The sequence below is a fragment of the Schistocerca nitens genome, chromosome 2, assembly GCF_023898315.1.
Source record: "Schistocerca nitens isolate TAMUIC-IGC-003100 chromosome 2, iqSchNite1.1, whole genome shotgun sequence".
In the NCBI taxonomy this organism is placed as follows: domain Eukaryota; kingdom Metazoa; phylum Arthropoda; class Insecta; order Orthoptera; family Acrididae; genus Schistocerca; species Schistocerca nitens.
In genome coordinates this window covers 215,009,339-215,027,915 of record NC_064615.1, presented here as the reverse complement: position 1 = coordinate 215,027,915, position 18,577 = coordinate 215,009,339, and the positions used below count along the sequence as shown (strand labels likewise).

General features: G+C 44.7%; 1 protein-coding gene and 1 pseudogene across 1 annotated transcript in view; both read left to right on the top strand.

The window, feature by feature from the left end:
- The window catches only part of LOC126234332 (uncharacterized), a 126,982-nt gene that overhangs the window by 30,063 nt on the left and 78,342 nt on the right, over positions 1 to 18,577 (top strand). The gene's annotated exons all lie outside the window — the stretch shown is intronic.
- Positions 4,492 to 4,609, top strand: LOC126238005 (5S ribosomal RNA; annotated as a pseudogene).

The following is an 18,577-nucleotide window of genomic DNA, read 5'->3' as shown; positions in this document are numbered from 1 at the left end:
ACTTCAATAGAATTAGTATATATATATATATATATATATATATATATATATATATATATATATATATATAGGCAGAAAAATGAGGAAGGAGGAGTGGATAGAGAGTGGGATAAAAAAAGACATACGAGGAGTGGGGGAAAGGTGATATATATATATATATATATATATATATATATATATATATATATATATATATATAGGCTGGAAAATATATATATACACTCCTGGAAATGGAAAAAAGAACACATTGACACCGGTGTGTCAGACCCACCATACTTGCTCCGGACACTGCGAGAGGGCTGTACAAGCAATGATCACACGCACGGCACAGCGGACACACCAGGAACCGCGGTGTTGGCCGTCGAATGGCGCTAGCTGCGCAGCATTTGTGCACCGCCGCCGTCAGTGTCAGCCAGTTTGCCGTGGCATACGGAGCTCCATGGCAGTCTTTAACACTGGTAGCATGCCGCGACAGCGTGGACGTGAACCGTATGTGCAGTTGACGGACTTTGAGCGAGGGCGTATAGTGGGCATGCGGGAGGCCGGGTGGACGTACCGCCGAATTGCTCAACACGTGGGGCGTGAGGTCTCCACAGTACATCGATGTTGTCGCCAGTGGTCGGCGGAAGGTGCACGTGCCCGTCGACCTGGGACCGGACCGCAGCGACGCACGGATGCACGCCAAGACCGTAGGATCCTACGCAGTGCCGTAGGGGACCGCACCGCCACTTCCCAGCAAATTAGGGACACTGTTGCTCCTGGGGTATCGGCGAGGACCATTCGCAACCGTCTCCATGAAGCTGGGCTACGGTCCCGCACACCGTTAGGCCGTCTTCCGCTCACGCCCCAACATCGTGCAGCCCGCCTCCAGTGGTGTCGCGACAGGCGTGAATGGAGGGACGAATGGAGACGTGTCGTCTTCAGCGATGAGAGTCGCTTCTGCCTTGGTGCCAATGATGGTCGTATGCGTGTTTGGCGCCGTGCAGGTGAGCGCCACAATCAGGACTGCATACGACCGAGGCACACAGGGCCAACATCCGGCATCATGGTGTGGGGAGCGATCTCCTACACTGGCCGTACACCACTGGTGATCGTCGAGGGGACACTGAATAGTGCACGGTACATCCAAACCGTCATCGAACCCATCGTTCTACCATTCCTAGACCGGCAAGGGAACGTGCTGTTCCAACAGGACAATGCACGTCCGCATGTATCCCGTGCCACCCAACGTGCTCTAGAAGGTGTAAGTCAACTACCCTGGCCAGCAAGATCTCCGGATCTGTCCCCCATTGAGCATGTTTGGGACTGGATGAAGCGTCGTCTCACGCGGTCTGCACGTCCAGCACGAACGCTGGTCCAACTGAGGCGCCAGGTGGAAATGGCATGGCAAGCCGTTCCACAGGACTACATCCAGCATCTCTACGATCGTCTCCATGGGAGAATAGCAGCCTGCATTGCTGCGAAAGGTGGATATACACTGTACTAGTGCCGACATTGTGCATGCTCTGTTGCCTGTGTCTATGTGCCTGTGGTTCTGTCAGTGTGATCATGTGATGTATCTGACCCCAGGAATGTGTCAATAAAGTTTCCCCTTCCTGGGACAATGAATTCACGGTGTTCTTATTTCAATTTCCAGGAGTGTATATAATTTGCTACGTCATGTGTGTGGTGTTCGAAAACTACCGGACCGCAGTTTTGGTAGAGCGCAATTCTAGCAACCTTTGTTGAGCAATGGTCTTTGCATCGGACGACTTGTGTAACTTACTCTCTGGCTCCTACGTAATCACACTAATAATCAGTAGTTCTGCCTTCAGGCTGATTGGGTCGCAATGGCAAAAGTCATTTATCAGCAAAGAATGACTTTATTGTGATTCTTCAGTTTCTCCCGGCGTATTTCTTGCTCGAAGAGTCCACAGGTGTAATGCGGTCCATAGTGTCCAACGGGCACAGTATTTCGGCGATCAGACATGTCGCCATCGTCAGGTGTGCAGTTCGCCAGCGCACCTGACGATGGCGACATGTCTGATTGCCGAAATATTGTGCCCATTGGACACTATGGACCGGTAGTACACCAGTGGACTGTTCGAGCAATAATTTTATTGCTCATACGATGCGTTTCGGAATTTATCCATTATCAGATAAAATGACTCTGAGCACTATGGGACTTAACATCTGAGGTCATCAGTCCCCTAGAACTTAGAACTACTTAAACCTAACTAACCTAAGGACAACACACACATCCATGCCCGAGGCACGATTCGAACCTGCGACCGTAGCGGGCGCGCGGTTCCAGACTGAAGCGCCTAGAACCGCTCGGCCACTCCGGCTGGTTCATTATCAGATATCCAGGAACGATTGCTGCACGTAGATATAGCATTTCCAGTCGTATGAGGAACAAATACTCTCAGGATAGTTCTGAATATTTGTTCTTATACAATGACCGAACAGCCGGAACTGCACACTAACGACAACTTCCAGTTCGTCCAGTGACAGCATCTGATCATAAAATGTTATCGTGCAGTCCACTTTAAATGCCGAATAAACAAAATACTTGACATTACGACACGGTGCTAGATGTACCAACGCAACGGAAACAGATATCTGCACCATCTCTGCGCCGGGCCGAGGACAAATTTCTCCTCGCAATCGTAATGTTTAAGCCAGTGTCATCGTCACTGCTGATGACGTAATGGACGCGCTTATCTGTGAAGCGTTACACCGCGTGCCCTCGCCTCCTCGTAAGACGAGGCCCTTATCCGTTGCGGCGGCCCCAGACACGACCCCTGCGGGCGCCACCCCGCGGAATGCGGCGCAGTGTTTGTCGCCGCGGCTTACGCAAGGCTGACTTAAGCGGGCAGCTGCTGAGTCGGGCCCCAGTGTCCCCGTTCATTAGGAAACGCGCTCACGCCGGGATGCCGTCCCATCCCATCCCAGTCACGGGTGCGACGCCTCTGACTCATTCCGCCGCCCAATGAATTTATTAGAAGGTCGCGGTTAAAGAGCGCTCGCCGCTCAGACCGCCTGCCGGCGCATCCGGCGTGTCCACTGTCACGCACTGTTTACCATTGTTTACTCGCTTCTCCTTACCACGGTTGCCGGTTCTTTACGATAGCAGAGTCTTAACATCTACATGTTTTGATTATTTCTCGATTACTGGCATTATAGCACTGCAGTATTGCATGTTGTTCTTATGTAAGTAATGTCCTTACACCGGAAACTGTCCATCGTACCCCCTCAGATCTAGCGGTAACAAGCCGGCCGGGGTGGCCGTGCGGTTCTAGGCGCTACAGTCTGGAACCGCGCGACCGCTACGGTCTCAGGTTCGAATCCTGCCTCGGGCATGGATGTGTGTGATGTCCTTAGGTTAGCTAGGTTTAAGTAGTTCTAAGTTCTAGGGAACTGATGACCTCAGAAAGTCCCGTAGTGCTCAGAGCCATTTCTAGCGTAACACGGCCAAGTGTACTGAACTGAGAAAAAAGAAGCAAAATAGAAACAGCGAACGGTCTAGGATCAAGATGTGCAACATCGAACGTCTTGCAAGAACCACTGTGTCGTGGTGTGTGAACACGGTCTTGGCCTGCGAAGTGGGAGATCCGTGTTCATATCTCCCTCGTGCCTCGTATTTGTGAACCGCCCCTCCGGTCACTGACGTGTCTTTCCTTCTGTAGTCTTGTCTACTGTGATACTACACGTTGGTTATAGAATATCAGTCATATGGTAAGCATATATTACCGTCGCAAGAAAACTTGATGAATAGTGAGAGCAGGCGAGATGCCGCGTAGACCTCTAACAGAAGTCAAAACAACAAATAAACGGGTGTGAACTATGTCACAACGAAGGAATTCAACAGTCAAAACTTGCAAAACGGAACGTAAGGGGCATAAGGTGTGGTTCAAATGGCTCTGAGCACTATGGGACTTAACATCAGAGGTCATAAGTCCCCTAGAACTTAGAACTACTTAAACCTAACTAACCTAAGGACATCACACACATCCATGCCCGAAGCAGGATTCGAACCTGCGACCGTAGCGGTCGCGCGGTTCCAGACCGACGCGCCTACAACCGCTCGGCTACACCGGCCGGCTAAGGTGTGGTACTTGTGTAGAAGAAACAGGAGGTAAGTACGACTGGAGGTCCCTTTGCTTCACGTCGTTGATGCAACCGGACGTTACACCACGACACAGACATGAATCTGAGTACAGCAAACAGACACTTCAATGGATCGGACGAATAGTTTATAATTTTGTAGAAAAAATAAAAGAAACAGCGGGGCGACAGAGATTTGAACCTGGATCTCCCCGTTCTCAAACAAACACCGTCACCACATAACCACTACGCCACGGTTACTCTGAGTAGCGCAATGTTGCACATATTCCTCTTGGACAATTCACTGCTTCTACTTTGCTTCTTTTTTCAACACTTCAGTACACCCTCCTTGTGTTTTCATGCTTGATATGGGTTCAGTTTTTGACGTGCTATACAATGAACCAAGGCAACGGCATTGCCGCAGTGGATGCACCGGTTCCCGTGAGATCACCGAAGTTAAGCGCTATCGGGCGTGGTCGGCACTTGGATGGGTGACCATCCAGGCCGCCATGCGCTGTTGCCATTTTTCGGGGTGCACTCAGCCCCGTGATGCCAATTAGGAGCTGCTCGATCGAATAGTAGCGGCTTCGGTCAAGAATACCGTCTTAAGAGCGGTGTGCTGACCCCACGCCCCTCCATCCGCATCCTCCGCTGAGGATGACACGGCGGTCGGATGATCCCGGTAGGGCGAGTGCTTTTATACAATGAGCCATCTTGCTACTATTCCTGAGCGGGTTGCGATGGTGAGTTTCCCTTCTTAGTAGCACAGGGAATTTTTATAGGCAGACTAGTAAACCCAGCAATGCTTCACAATTGCTAAAGATGTATGAGATGTATGTAAGTCGTAATCTCCCTCTCCACCTCTCTCTACCCTCTTTTCTACCCTCCCCCTCCCAAACCCTTTTTCTATCTCCCCCTCTTCCCTCCTACCTCCGTCCATCACCTTTCCCCCAATCCTCGTATGTCGTTTTTTATCCCACACTCTCTCTATCCACTCCTCCTTCCTCATTTTTCTGGCCATATTCTCCTTCTCCTTCTTTATATCCATTTCCTACCCCCTTCTTTGTTCATCTCCTCCTCTCAACCTCTCACTGACCTTGTTTATTTTTACTGCAAACGGAACCTTGATTTGGAATAGAACTCAAAACGAATGGGAAAATTAGTTGGAATCATTAATAAACGGGGTATGAGAGAGATCTTTACAGCTGTGAGGATAGTAGTTTTAATGACTGTACTTCGCATGGTTGTAATCTACAAACAGGTAGATTACAAAGATAAACACAACTTTCCTGCTTTCTGTTAAAAAACACTGCAAAAAGGAAAACAAAACCGCACATTTTCACAACACGGCTTAGCACGTTCTTTCTCCCAGGCGGTTTAACGGAAAGTGTTTAACGTATTACATATCTGTATCTCCAGGGATCTTGGCTGTGCATTGCCTGTCTGTCAGTCAGTCAGTCAGTCAGTTGGTCGAGAAGGGATTCAGCCAACCGGATCTTTCCTTGAATTTGTGTGAACTGAAATAAAACAGTTGCAGTAAGATAATGAATTTATTGAAATGGAATAAACAGGAATTGATTGTTTTGGCAATTCTTTGTTGGCGTTTTTAATGCGTTCATCGCAACGCTTGCATATGAGCGATATTTCTTCTGTTTGGTAGTTTGACCTTTTCGCTTGCACAACGTAATCCTCGCGGTTTGTGTCGAAAGCTTCATTGCGGGTTGACAAACACTATCATTGTTCCGAAACTGACCAATACATCTCTTGCGTAATCGACTGTTGGATCACATCTGAAAGCCAGACGCTCACTTCGAATTGCCAGGTACGGCCTTCTGTTTTGTCTAAGTTCTAAATTATTTTGTGCCTCATCTCCAACTGAACCTGTCGAACTCGACTCAGCCGTTATTCCGGCGTAATAGTTGCTCGCACTTGAAAAATTCTTTTTCGACTTGCCTCCAAACGCCGTCTACGCTTTTCATCAGTCTCATTCACTCGACGGTCAAGTAGTGGGTCTGCGTTGCGCGAACTCCAATCGATTTTTCGATGCCTCACTGGCGGAATTTTCTCCAAAGAAATAAACCTCGAACTGAAATCAAGTGAATGTTTGCAACACGCCAAATTACCACGAACTGACGTCAATTCAATCTTTGCAATATGCCAAAATATGAGCACCACCGATGACAAATTGAAATAAAGCTTTCAATTGTATTATTTTTCGCAAATATCAATATTCAAAGTGTAATTCGTTCTTGTTATGAAAACATGCGACAACAGAACTGTCAAACTGAAGTTCATATTCCTTTCATTGAGATTTTCATACAAAAGTACCGTTCAAATTTCCGACTTTTCCGGTGGAATTTCCAAAAATTTTCTTTCCTGCAAACCTTGCCCTGACTATTACGAACACGACAAAACAAAATCAGCTATACCGGTCGAGCCATTCTCAAGTGATGATCCTTCATACATGCGGCAATTGATTTTCATTTATATAGTTTTAAATATGTCATAGTTAAACTTCTTTATACGAGTAAGAAAGGTGATAAGAAAGAAGTAGAATTCTACAATTTCCTTACTGAAATTTTTTTGCCAAAATACTTCAAAAAGTAAAGTACTCATGAGTTGTATCAATTCAAGTAGAAACAATTTTTCCTAGCACATCACAGTTCGGATTCGAGACTGAGAATGCTATTTATACTTTCACTAACCAAATATGACACGTTTAAAATAATAAAAAAATATCGGCGTATAGTATCTTTTGTGACCTGTCAAAGGCGTTTGATTCTGTAGGTCAAGTTACTCTCTTAAAGAACCTTAACGTTTCTGGAACTGATAACTTTACAAACAACTGGTTCGAATCATATTTAACAAGCAGAATGCAAAAAGTTTGTACTCAGTAATTCAAACATTGTTGGAAGGAGAAAAACTTCAGTGACTCGACAGAACTCACAAAGTGTCACGGAGTTTAATTTTGGGCCCGCTTCTGTTCATTACGTATACCAATGACCTTCCAGTTAACATTAATCTAGCAGAATTGGTGCCGTTTGCAGACGATACTAGTGTTATAATAAAACATATTCGAGAGAAAGTAAAAGAAGAAATTGTAAATGATGTTTTTTAAAGAATTATTAATGGTTCTCTGAAAATAAATTCTCCCTTCACTTCGAGATAACACACTACATTCATTTTTTTACAACAAATAGAGCCTTGCCGACAACTGATGTAGCCCACGAGCGAGAGACTGTTAACAGAATAGAATGTTCCCTATTTCTGGTGCACACAGTGATGAAAACTTGAATTGGAAGAAACTTATTACCAAGGTTGACTGAAATCATTCTGAGTATTAGGCAGTATCATTATGAAACACTAAAATAATTAAAACGCTGAAGTTCCGATCGACTTTGCAGTGGTCTTCTTCACGGTGACTAACTGACCTGAAGAGGACCGCTGCATAATCTGTCGAAACGTGTGAATGCAGTTCTTTTAGTGTTCCATAATGAGAAGGTCTAATCATGTTATCGGTATCTTCCGTCTGTTCTTGGCAGAACAACATTATAAATAATGAAAAGCACCAGTTTGCTTTTGTTCTACAATATGACTTTTATTGTGTTAACCGGTTTTCGGCTTACAAGGTCATCTTCAGACACTTACTGAGTATTGTCACCAAAGAAGTTACAATGTTTGCAAACAACATCGGAAGAGAAGTAACACGTCTAGACTGAAGCAAAAACATACAGTAAGTAACATCTTTGACAGTGTGTTGGTAATGCAATGAAAAAGTAGAAAAGTGAACAGTAAATAAATAACAATGACGTATACAGGAAACCTTTAACACAAAATAGGAACAGCATGCCTACATAACAGTTTATATTAATAAACAGAACTATTAAATAAAATATAATTAGTACTAGACAAGGCTGCATCAGGAGGTATGAAACATGAAGAGTGATACACAAACCTATTATAAGAAGAAACAATTATCAATGTAACTACAGAATACATAAGGAACTCCTCCAGCTGCGTTCATGTTCAGCCAAACTAGTTGCTATATCTCTGCCTGACTGACCGATGTAAAATTTGTCACGATCAGAAGAGGTGATTTTGTATATCCCACTGTTGGCTAATAATTGGATCTTATCTTTGCTATTAAAAACACACTGGGCTGTCGTGTTCTTAACATAGTACGAGAGCCTATACTTGCAGGCTTTCAGTACTTGGGCTATAATCTGTGATACCTCACCTAGAAATGGTAGTGTACACCATTTCTTGTAGACAGTGGATGGGGAAGCAGGTGGGACATAGAGGAGGGGTATAATTTTCCGTTTTTGTTTCCTGTGCAAGATGTGGTCAATAAGAACTGGACTGTAGCCATTGGCTGTGGCAATAAATTTTATTGTATCTAACACTGCTTTAAAATCATCTCTGGACATGGGGATGTATGTGAGACAGTGTACCGCTAAGTGGAAAGCTGCATGTTTGTGAGCTGTGGGGTGTTATGAGCAAGAAGGTATTACTGTGTCTGTGGTTGTCGTTTTCCTATAAATTTTGAAATAATGTTTGTGTGTGTGCACTGATGTCAAATGGTTCAAATGGCTCTGAGCACTATGGGACTCAACTGCTGAGGTCATTAGTCCCCTAGAACTTAGAACTAATTAAACCTAACTAACCTAAGGACATCACAAACATCCATGCCCGAGGCAGGATTCGAACCTGCGACCGTAGCGGTCTTGCGGTTCCAGACTGCAGCGCCTTTAACCGCACGGCCACTTCGGCCGGCTGCACTGATGTCAATGGTGCAGTTGCGCAAAGCCATTGTGACAGGGTAGCATAGTGATTAGCGCATTTGCCTAGTGATCAGGAGAGCCGGGTTTGAATCCCAGCCTTGGCAAAAATTTTCATTCCTCCCTTCAGAAATGCTCTTGGGCGAGAATGATCTTCGTTCCAGTTCTGAAATCTGGCGGCAAGTACGCCACCGGAGCTGGACCGAAGAAGATACGAAACGTAGAGCGAAAGCAAGACAGTTTAGCGTCTTTTAGAACTAGAGGTAAAGGATGTCGCCATTTCTTATAGCTGCGGACCTTATAGACTGAGGCACGTCGAAGTTACAAGGGCAAACGGCTTCCGGCAGGCCTTCCCCTTCAGCATCACACGTGAGTTGTATCTCTGAAGTCTCTGTCGCCATTGCGCTTAACGGCCTCGACAGCGTTGTTGTCATGTAACGTCCTGAATAATATGAGGTCCCTTGCGAGAAGTACCACCAGTAGTCTGTCAGCATTCCAACTGACGTTTGCTGCCGAAGGGGTGACCTAACGGCAAACGATGCCCTGCAGCATCGTTGAATGACTTTTCCTCAGTGCGTTCTTTAAGACACTCTTTATAATCCTTCGAAGTTGACAGTACATCTGGGATAACTCTGTCTGTGTCGTCAACGCACTATGTTGAGGAGACTTAGATACAGTGACGAACCAAAGCATTTTGGCGCCGTGCTTAAGTGGCCACGTTCATGAAAAGCACAAATTGCATCAAATCTACAATTTCGAATATACAGCAATGAAATTTTGTACCATGCTTTTTACGAAATGAACACATTTACTGTTAAGTTCCTTGAACTATACATTACTTTTTTATAGAGTTTAAAAATTTTACTTTCAAAACATAATGCTTGTACTTTTTTCTCAAAAACTATTCAAGAAATTTTTACAAAATTTTCGGTTTTATCTCTTTGCATAGAGTAAGCTTCTCCCATGAAGTTTTTTGAATATATCGAATAGAAGAATTTTAATCATTTTAATTATAATTCTCTAATATAAAAATCATGCGAAATTCCCAGCCCTTTGCTCCATATCTCAGATTACACTTAGAATTTCAAAATTTAAGCTGGAGAAAACATTTATTGGGTTTTATAGAATTAAGTACGCAATTTCGTAATTCTAGCTTTCATAGATTCTGAGAAAAGGAACATAAACTTTAAATAATATAATTTCTAGGAAATGCTTTTATAGTTCAAGCTAACATTTTTTTCTTATGCCAGCTCTTCAGAAGACACCAAAATGGGACTCAGGGTCCCCTTTCCCTTCAAGGATTCTCTTCTCGTTTCCTCTTTTCTGCCTTCTTTCATTTGCCAGATCGTCAACTGACTTTTCAGCTGCAGACGGGCGCTGTAAATCTATTTGTCATGAGTGAAATTTCCGTCTTATACCCAATTCTTCCTAATAGCTACATCTTCCCTATGTTGCCACCATTAATACAAGAATTGCATCTTAAGTTGCAATTCTGGCAACTGCAATCGATGAAAATATGGTTTTTGGGCATCATTTACATATGGATTCTGGGTTTTGCCATGAACACACTTTTCAGGTCTTCAGTATCGGTCAGAAGTCAATGTGGAAGCTTCTCCTTGTGAATGAATGGGTTGTTGTCTCTCTGAGTCTGTAGATATTGAAGAGTTGCTTCAAAAAGTTAGCGTGGCAGGAAGGTGTTGTTACACGTCTAGTTATTTTTCAGGCACTTCAAATGTGATTCCATCATTGAAACTTTTAGAACTTACGTCCATGAGTTCTACTAATAAAAAAAAATTGAAAATTGCCATCTTCAGACGATCCACCATTGAGACGCAATGGCATAGACTGGACAAGTTCTTGGAGAGTTCCCGATGTGAGTGGGGGGTTTAGAGGGGTGGGGCTGGTGCTCAGTAGCATCGCAGACGTGTTCCGTCGACTTCAGGCCAGGCGAATTTGTTGCCCAAGACGTCAACGTAAGTTCACTAACATGTTCCTCAAACCACTTCAGTAGATTATGGCCTGCTCGAAAATGCTGTTGTCTTGGGGGAAGTCGTCAAGCGTGAAGGGATGTGAGTGGTCAATAGTGATATTCATGTAGTCCACAGCTGTCCTCGCGCCTTCCAAACACCATTGTAGCCGACGTGTATGTGCCATCTAGCATTATACTGCTCCCACCGGTCTGCCTCCGTGCCGCGGTGCATGTTTTGAGCAACAGTTTGCCTGGATGGCGCGGTATCCAGACACGTCTACGGACCTGCTATAAAAGCATGACGATTTCTCAGACTAGGTGGCGGCTTCCACGGATCTCAATGGTCCCGTGCCTACTACAATCGTATATGGCGAAGTCGTTCTGTCGTCATGGAAACACGTAGGGATCGTCTGCTGAGGTGCTCCGTGGCCAGCTACGTGCCCTGGACGGTGTGCTCCGCACTGTATATGAACCAGCTTTGCACTCTGTTGCCAGATCCGTCACAGTTCGCTGCATATCCTCCTTTACAGAGCGTGAGAACCTGCAAGCGCCACGATTTGTCATGAGCCGTGAACATCAACATCTTTTCGCCTACGGTTTCACCATCCTTCAGTCTCTTTCCAGTGCTCAAGACAGTAGCACGCTAATAGGCGACCTGCATCACTGATTCCGAGACGCAGGTACCAGGCCATAACAAACTGTTCTTTTCAACCAAATGAAATGTGCGGTTCCAGCGACCTTTTCAAGTTTCACACACACACACATATATATATATATATATATATATATATATATATATATATATATATATATATATATATATATATATATATATATATACTGAAGCGACAAATGAAAATTCGTACCAAGGCTCATTAGGCAGACGTGCTAACCACTACGCCACCCTTAGACAGTGGCTTTGCGCAACTCACTCCTCATTCCAAATTCCCTTTTGGACTTCAGCCCACTGATATTCCCCTAAACTCGAATGCGTGAAAGAGGCTCTCAAACTGTGTTGGAATAACATCTCAGTATCAAACGTGGGGTCCTGTCTGAGACCCAAGCATAGGTGCTTTTTAATCAAATGAAACTATACACTTTTCAAGTATCAAACATCTTTGATTTATACAGCGTGTCTCTCCTAAAGTCGTCAGACGCATTGTCTCTTGTGCTTCAGGAGATACTTGCAATGCATCTTTTCCATTGTGTAGCCAGATTCAGCTCAAACAATTAGTGTTCATCACGCCTACGATGCGTCGACTCCCCTTTGTCACACGGACAACATACAAGCGATAATCCGTATCACGCTATATATTCTGAAGCCTATGTGGAGTCGCCGACGCGTGCACATTTTCATTTCTAAAATAGTTTTCAGTGAAGGAGGCACATACACGAGGTACTTCACATAACTGCATAAAAAATCCTCATGTGTCTGGTCCGAATATATATGTGGTCCAGAAGAGAACATGGCGTTGTCATGTCCAATACAACAGATCCAATGGTTTGGTAGACGATGATTTAGAAAAGTGTGCTTCGCTTGCGCAACGATCGAAATTTTGCACTTTCTATTACATTCTATGCAGTTCTTAACAATATATCGCTGGGTATTACAATAGTTATAGTCTTTTGAAATTGCTATATTCATCTTGAATTGCCCTATATTACTGTTGAATATTTCATCAATCAGCAGTATCTGAACTGACTACCTTTAGATCGAGTTTATATCACGGTAGCGACCTTAAGGTCAGGGGATATGCCACAGAAGGCTGTGATAATTATAAAATGAATTTAAATTATTTTTTTAATTTTTTAAATTTTTTGTGAGGGTCCACATCCTCAATGTCTTTTGAGGATGAACACATGGTCCAAGTAGGCTGTAATCTATTTATTAGAGATTCAACAGTGAGTCATTTTGAAGCATACTTATTAAGCTTCACGCATCATTTCACATTTTTATACATCGTGGTACATTTGTATATCTGTCCACATGTGAGGCGCGAAGCTTAAAATACGTGCTTGAAAATGACCTGTGGTTGAAACTGGCTAATTGCACAGATAATGAAAAGACTTCAGCCTACTTGGACAATTTTTTTCATTCTCAGTATTACATTAGCCTAAAATTACTACTTGATACACTGTGTATCCTAATAACAAACGACTCAGAATTAGTTAAACAAGTAATTATCATAACCATAATTTTCTTTCTAGACCAGTGAGGACGCCAATAACAGCGAAGTATTTCAATGAAAAACAAAAATAAAATTCACTTGTGGGAAACATGCAATAGAAGTTCATATTTACAAGAAGATCAGTGTGATTCACAGAGCTGGGCTAATTAATCTACCAAATGTGTACATGCGGTATTTGCAATGAAAATAGTCAGAAGAATGTCTCTACAAGCGTACATGGACATCACCTAGAGAAGACATGCATGTCTCCTGTCTAAACGGCTATTGTTCCACCTCCTTCCAGTTCGTTCTGGTTACGAGCAGTCTCGTTGACAATTACAGTCTCAACGGACCTTCCTCAGCACATCCAAATTGAAGTGTTGTGTACAGCTCCTCATGATAATCAGCGTTCCAGAGACTGGCTCCACCGTATATTCACCAGGTGTTGAAAAGACACTCTCATTCCTCTAACTTCCCGTGAGTTAGAGGCTGTCAAATTAAATGCCTTTCAGCCGTCAACTTTCAACTCTATTCTACTTGGCAACCAGTTTTAGCGTTTTATTACGCCATCTTCAGGCCTCTGACCGACGTCTAGGAAGAATCTACCTCGGTTGTGTTCAAAACAGGGGCCTGCAATAATGGTTTTAGTAGACACTTGCTACAGCGATCACTTCAACCACACCTGCCGACTGTCGGTCACTGTTTAGAAATGGAGATGCCACACTTAATTCCAGTTGGTTTCGTTAAAAGTGGCTGTTTCTGTGAGATGGTGCGGGAATATCATAATTCACTGGGGAAAACTGAGATGTCAAAACGTAAATGATAGCAGAAGCAAAAATGTTCCATTAAGCATGGTTCCGCAAACGAGTCGTTTATGAGATAATTTGAGAATGTGTGATTACGAGCAGCCACTGGCAGTGCGAAATACTGCCCTAGTTAGCACAAATACATTTAAATGGTAAACTTTTTTATTAGCCTCTATAAATTTCACACGTGGCCTATGTGTATACTTGTAACATATTTTGCTGCTGATGTAAGACAACTACCGCACCAGTATGGCCCAAAATGCGTTAATAGATGGAGCACTGCAATTACGTCGGTCTTCAAGATCACATGACGTCACTCAAAAGTGTATAGCAGTCACGCTGATACTGCTGAAGATATTAAACAGCGAATTATACAGTTTTGTGAAGATGTAAGGGAATGTTAGAAAGTTTACTGCAGTGAGGAGACCACAACTGTTTTCAGCTTCGAGATCAGCGTATGGAACATCCTCTTTAATACACTACTGGCCATTAAAATTGCTACACCACGAAGATGACGTGCTACAGACGCGAAATTTAACCGACAGGAAACAGATGCTGTGATATGCAAATGATTAGCATTTCAGCGCATTCACACAAGGTTGGCGCCGGTGGCGACACCTACAACGTGCTGACACGAGGAGAGTTTCTAACCGATTTCTCATACACAAACAGCAGTTGACCGGCGTTGCCTGGTGAAACGTTGTTGTGATGCCTCGTGTCAGGAGGAGAAATGCGTACCATCACGTTTCCGACTTTGATAAAGGTCGGTTTGTAGTCTATCGCGATTGTGGTTCATCGTATCGCGACATTGCTGCTCGCGTTGGTCGAGATCCAATGACTGTTAGCAGAATATGGAATCGGTGTGTTCAGGAGGGTAATACGGAACGCCGTGCTGGATCCCAACGTCCTCGTATCACTAGCAGTCGAGATGACAGGCAGCTTATCCGCATGGCTGTAACGGATCGTGCAGCCACGTCTCGATCCCTGACTCAACAGATGGGGACGTTTGCAAGACAACAACCATCTGCACGAACAGTTCGACGACGTTTGCAGCAGCATGGACTATCAGCTCGGAGACCATGGTTGCGTTTACCCTTGACGCTGCATAACAGACAGGAACGCCTGTGATGGTGTACTCAATGACGAACCTGGGTGCACGAATGGCAAAACGTCATTTTTTCGGATGAATCCAGGTTCTGTTTCCAGTATCATGATGGTCGCATCCGTGTTTGGCGACATCGCGGTGAACACACATTGGAAGCGTGTATTCGTCATCGCCATACTGGCTTATCACTCGGCGTGATGGTATAGGGTGCCATTGGTTACATGTCTCGCCTCCCCTTCCCCCCTTATTCGCACTGACGGCACTTTGAACAGTTGACGTTACATTTCAGATGTGTTAAGACCCTTGGCTCTACCCTTCATTCGATCCCTGCGAAACCCTACATTTCAGCAGGGTAATAAACGACCGCATGTTGTAGGTCCTGTACGGGCCTTTCTGGATACAGAAAATGTTCGACTGCTGCCCTGGACAGCACATTCTCCAGATCTCTCACCAATTGAAAACGTCTGGCCAATGCTGGCCGAGCAACTGGCTCGTCACAATACGCCAGTCATTACTCTTGATGAACTGTGGTATCGTGTTGAAGCTGCATGGGCAGCTGTACCTATACACGCCATCCAAGCTCTGTTTGACTCAGTGCCCAGGTGTATCAAGACCGTTATTACGGCCAGAGGTGGTTGTTCTGGGTACTGATTTCTCAGGATCTATTCCCCCAAACTGCGTGAAAATGTAATCACATGGCAGTTCTAGTATAATATATTTGTCCAATGAATACCCGTTTATCATCTGCATTTCTTCTTGGTGTAGCAATTTTAATGGCCAGTAGTGTATATACGCTGAGGTGACAAAGGTCGTGGGATAGCGACACGTACGCATGCAGATGGCGGTAGTATCGCGTACACGAGGTATAAAAGTGCAGTTCATTGGCAGAGCTGTCATTTGTACTCAGTTGATTCATGTGGAAAGGTTTCCAAAGTGCTAATGGCCTCAAGACGGGATTTAACAGACTCTGAACGCGAAACGGTAATAGGATTTAGACGCATGGGACATTCCATTTCGGAAATCGTTAGGTAGTTCAGTATTCCGAGATCTACAGTGTCATGAGTGTGCCGAGAATTCCAAATCTCTCACCACGAACAATGCAGTGGCCGATGGCCTTCACTTAACGACCGAGAGCAGCGGCGTCATTTCCAACACCGTTTTTTGCTGTAGGGCAAACTCCACCCTATCACCCCCCTCCCCCCTTCACCCTCCCCCCGCGCAAGAACCTTTTGCAACAAAGAGGAATAAAGAACTGGAAATTTATGTAAACATCAACCAATGTCTATCTAAATGTGAACAGCGCTCTGAAGATGAACTTGTTGGTTCCAAACCGGTAACATCGCTGTTTATGTAAATACACTACAGGCCATTAAAATTGCTACACAAAGAAGAAATGCAGATGATAAACGGGTATTCATTGGACCAATATAGTACACTGGAACTGACATGTGATTACATTTTCACGCAATCTGGGTGCATAGATCCTGAGAAATCTGTACCCAGAACAACCACCTCCGGCCGTAATAACGGCCTTGATACGCCTGGGCACTGAGTCAAACAGAGCTTGGATGGCGTGTACAGGTACAGCTGCCCATGCAGCTTCAACACGATACCACAGTACATCAAGAGTAGTGACTGGCGTATTGTGACGAGCCAGTTGCTCGGCCACCATTGACCAGACGTTCTCAATTGGTGAGAGATCTGGAGAATGTGCTGGCCAGGACAACAGTCGAACATTTTCTGTATCCAGAAAGGCCCGTACAGGACCTGAAACATGCGGTAGTGCATTATCCTGCTGAAATGTAGGGTTTCGCAGGGATCGAATGAAGGGTAGAGCCACGGGTCGTAACACATCTGAAATGTAACGTCAACTGTTCAAAGTGCCGTCAATGCGAACAAGAGGTGACCGCTCGTGTAACCAATTGGACCCCATACCATCAAGCCGGGTGATACGTCAGTATGGCGATGACGAATACACGCTTCCAATGTGCGTTCACCGTCATGGCGCCAAACACAGACGCGACCATCATGATGCTGCAAACAGAACCTGGATTCATCCGAAAAAATGACGTTTTACCATTCGTGAACCCAGGTTCGTCGCTGACTACACCATCGCAGGCGCTTCTGTCTGTGATGCAGCGTCAAGGGTAACCGCAGTCATGGTCTCCGAGCTGATAGGCCATGCTGCTGCAAACGTCGTCGAACTGTTCGTGCAGATGGTTGTTGTCTTGCAAACGTCCCCTCCTGTTGACTCAGGGATCGAGACGTGGCTGCACAATCCGTTACATTCATGCAGATATGATCCCTGTCATGTCGACTGCTGGTGATACGAGGCCGTTGGGATCCAGCACGGCGTTCCGTATTACCCTCCTGAACACACCGATTCCATATTCTACTAACAGTGATTGGAACTCGACCAACGCGTGCAGCAATGTCGCGATACGATAAACCGCAATCGCGATAGGCTACAAACCGACCTTTATCAAACTTACACGAGGCATCACAGCAACGTTTCACCAGGCAACGCCGGTCAACTGCTGTTTGTGTATGAGAAATCGGTTGGAAACTTTCCTCATGTCAGCACGTTGTAGGTGTCGCCACCGGCGCCAACCTTGTGTGAATGCTCTGAAAAGCTAATCATTTGCATATCACATCATCTTCTTCCTGTCGGTTAAATTTCGCGACTGTAGCGCGTCATCTTCGTGGTGTAGCATTTTAATGGCCAGTAGTGTAAATAGAATGATCAGCGGTAGCTGGTTGATTTATTTCAAGAATCAACCTGAACTCTTCAAACGTAGCGAAATGTATCTGAGTGAATTAGTGAAAGTGGTAATCTATTTCAAAGGTAGGGTACATTATTTGGAAACATAATTCGGTGACACATAGAGCGCGTTGAAGGGCGTGAACAGTTTTGAACGCATTGTGTTGGTGCTTATGTGAGAACTTCTGATGTACGTAACAGTTCGTTGTCGTACAACACCAGCAACTATGCTCGGTTCTATACTCAAGAGACAAATCCGCGATGCTTTAACGCTCGTGTCTCGTAACCTTCCGGCGAGAGCGTAATTGGAGCTCGTGCGATACTTGCTGTGTCGACGAGGTGCTAAACGCCAAGAGAAGTTCACGGCGCCTGTAGGCGCGCTGTTACCACCGTCACTCGTGCAGAACAACACGCCAGTGCCACGCGATAACACACGGCAATTAGCGCACAGCGCCGGCAGCTTTAACGAAGGTGACTTTTTCCCTCCGCCCGAGGGCCACCGAACAGGTTCAGCCAGGATACTGCAATACTACCGTTGCCATCACACGTCCCTTTACAAAGTGTAAACATCGCCGGATGGTGAGGCGTTGTGAAGTTACAGCATAAACAGAGCTACAAAAAATTTTTCCATCGGCATATTTTCCCACTCTTTTCACGTTCTCAAGATATTGTGGTCAAGTTCCTATCCTACTCTACATCTATATTCTAAAAATCAGTTTAAATTCCTTCGTAGAGAATTTTTTCTAGTTTTCCGGTCCCATTCCCGAGTATTTCGAGGTAAGAGCTGGTCTGTGTTAATACTTCTCTTTATGACTCAACTGTGTCTCGCTCCAAGGCGTACATGCCCGAAAAGTTTGCGTTGCGAAAGTGGTATTGTCTGTCCTCGACTATTTCTATCGAAGTA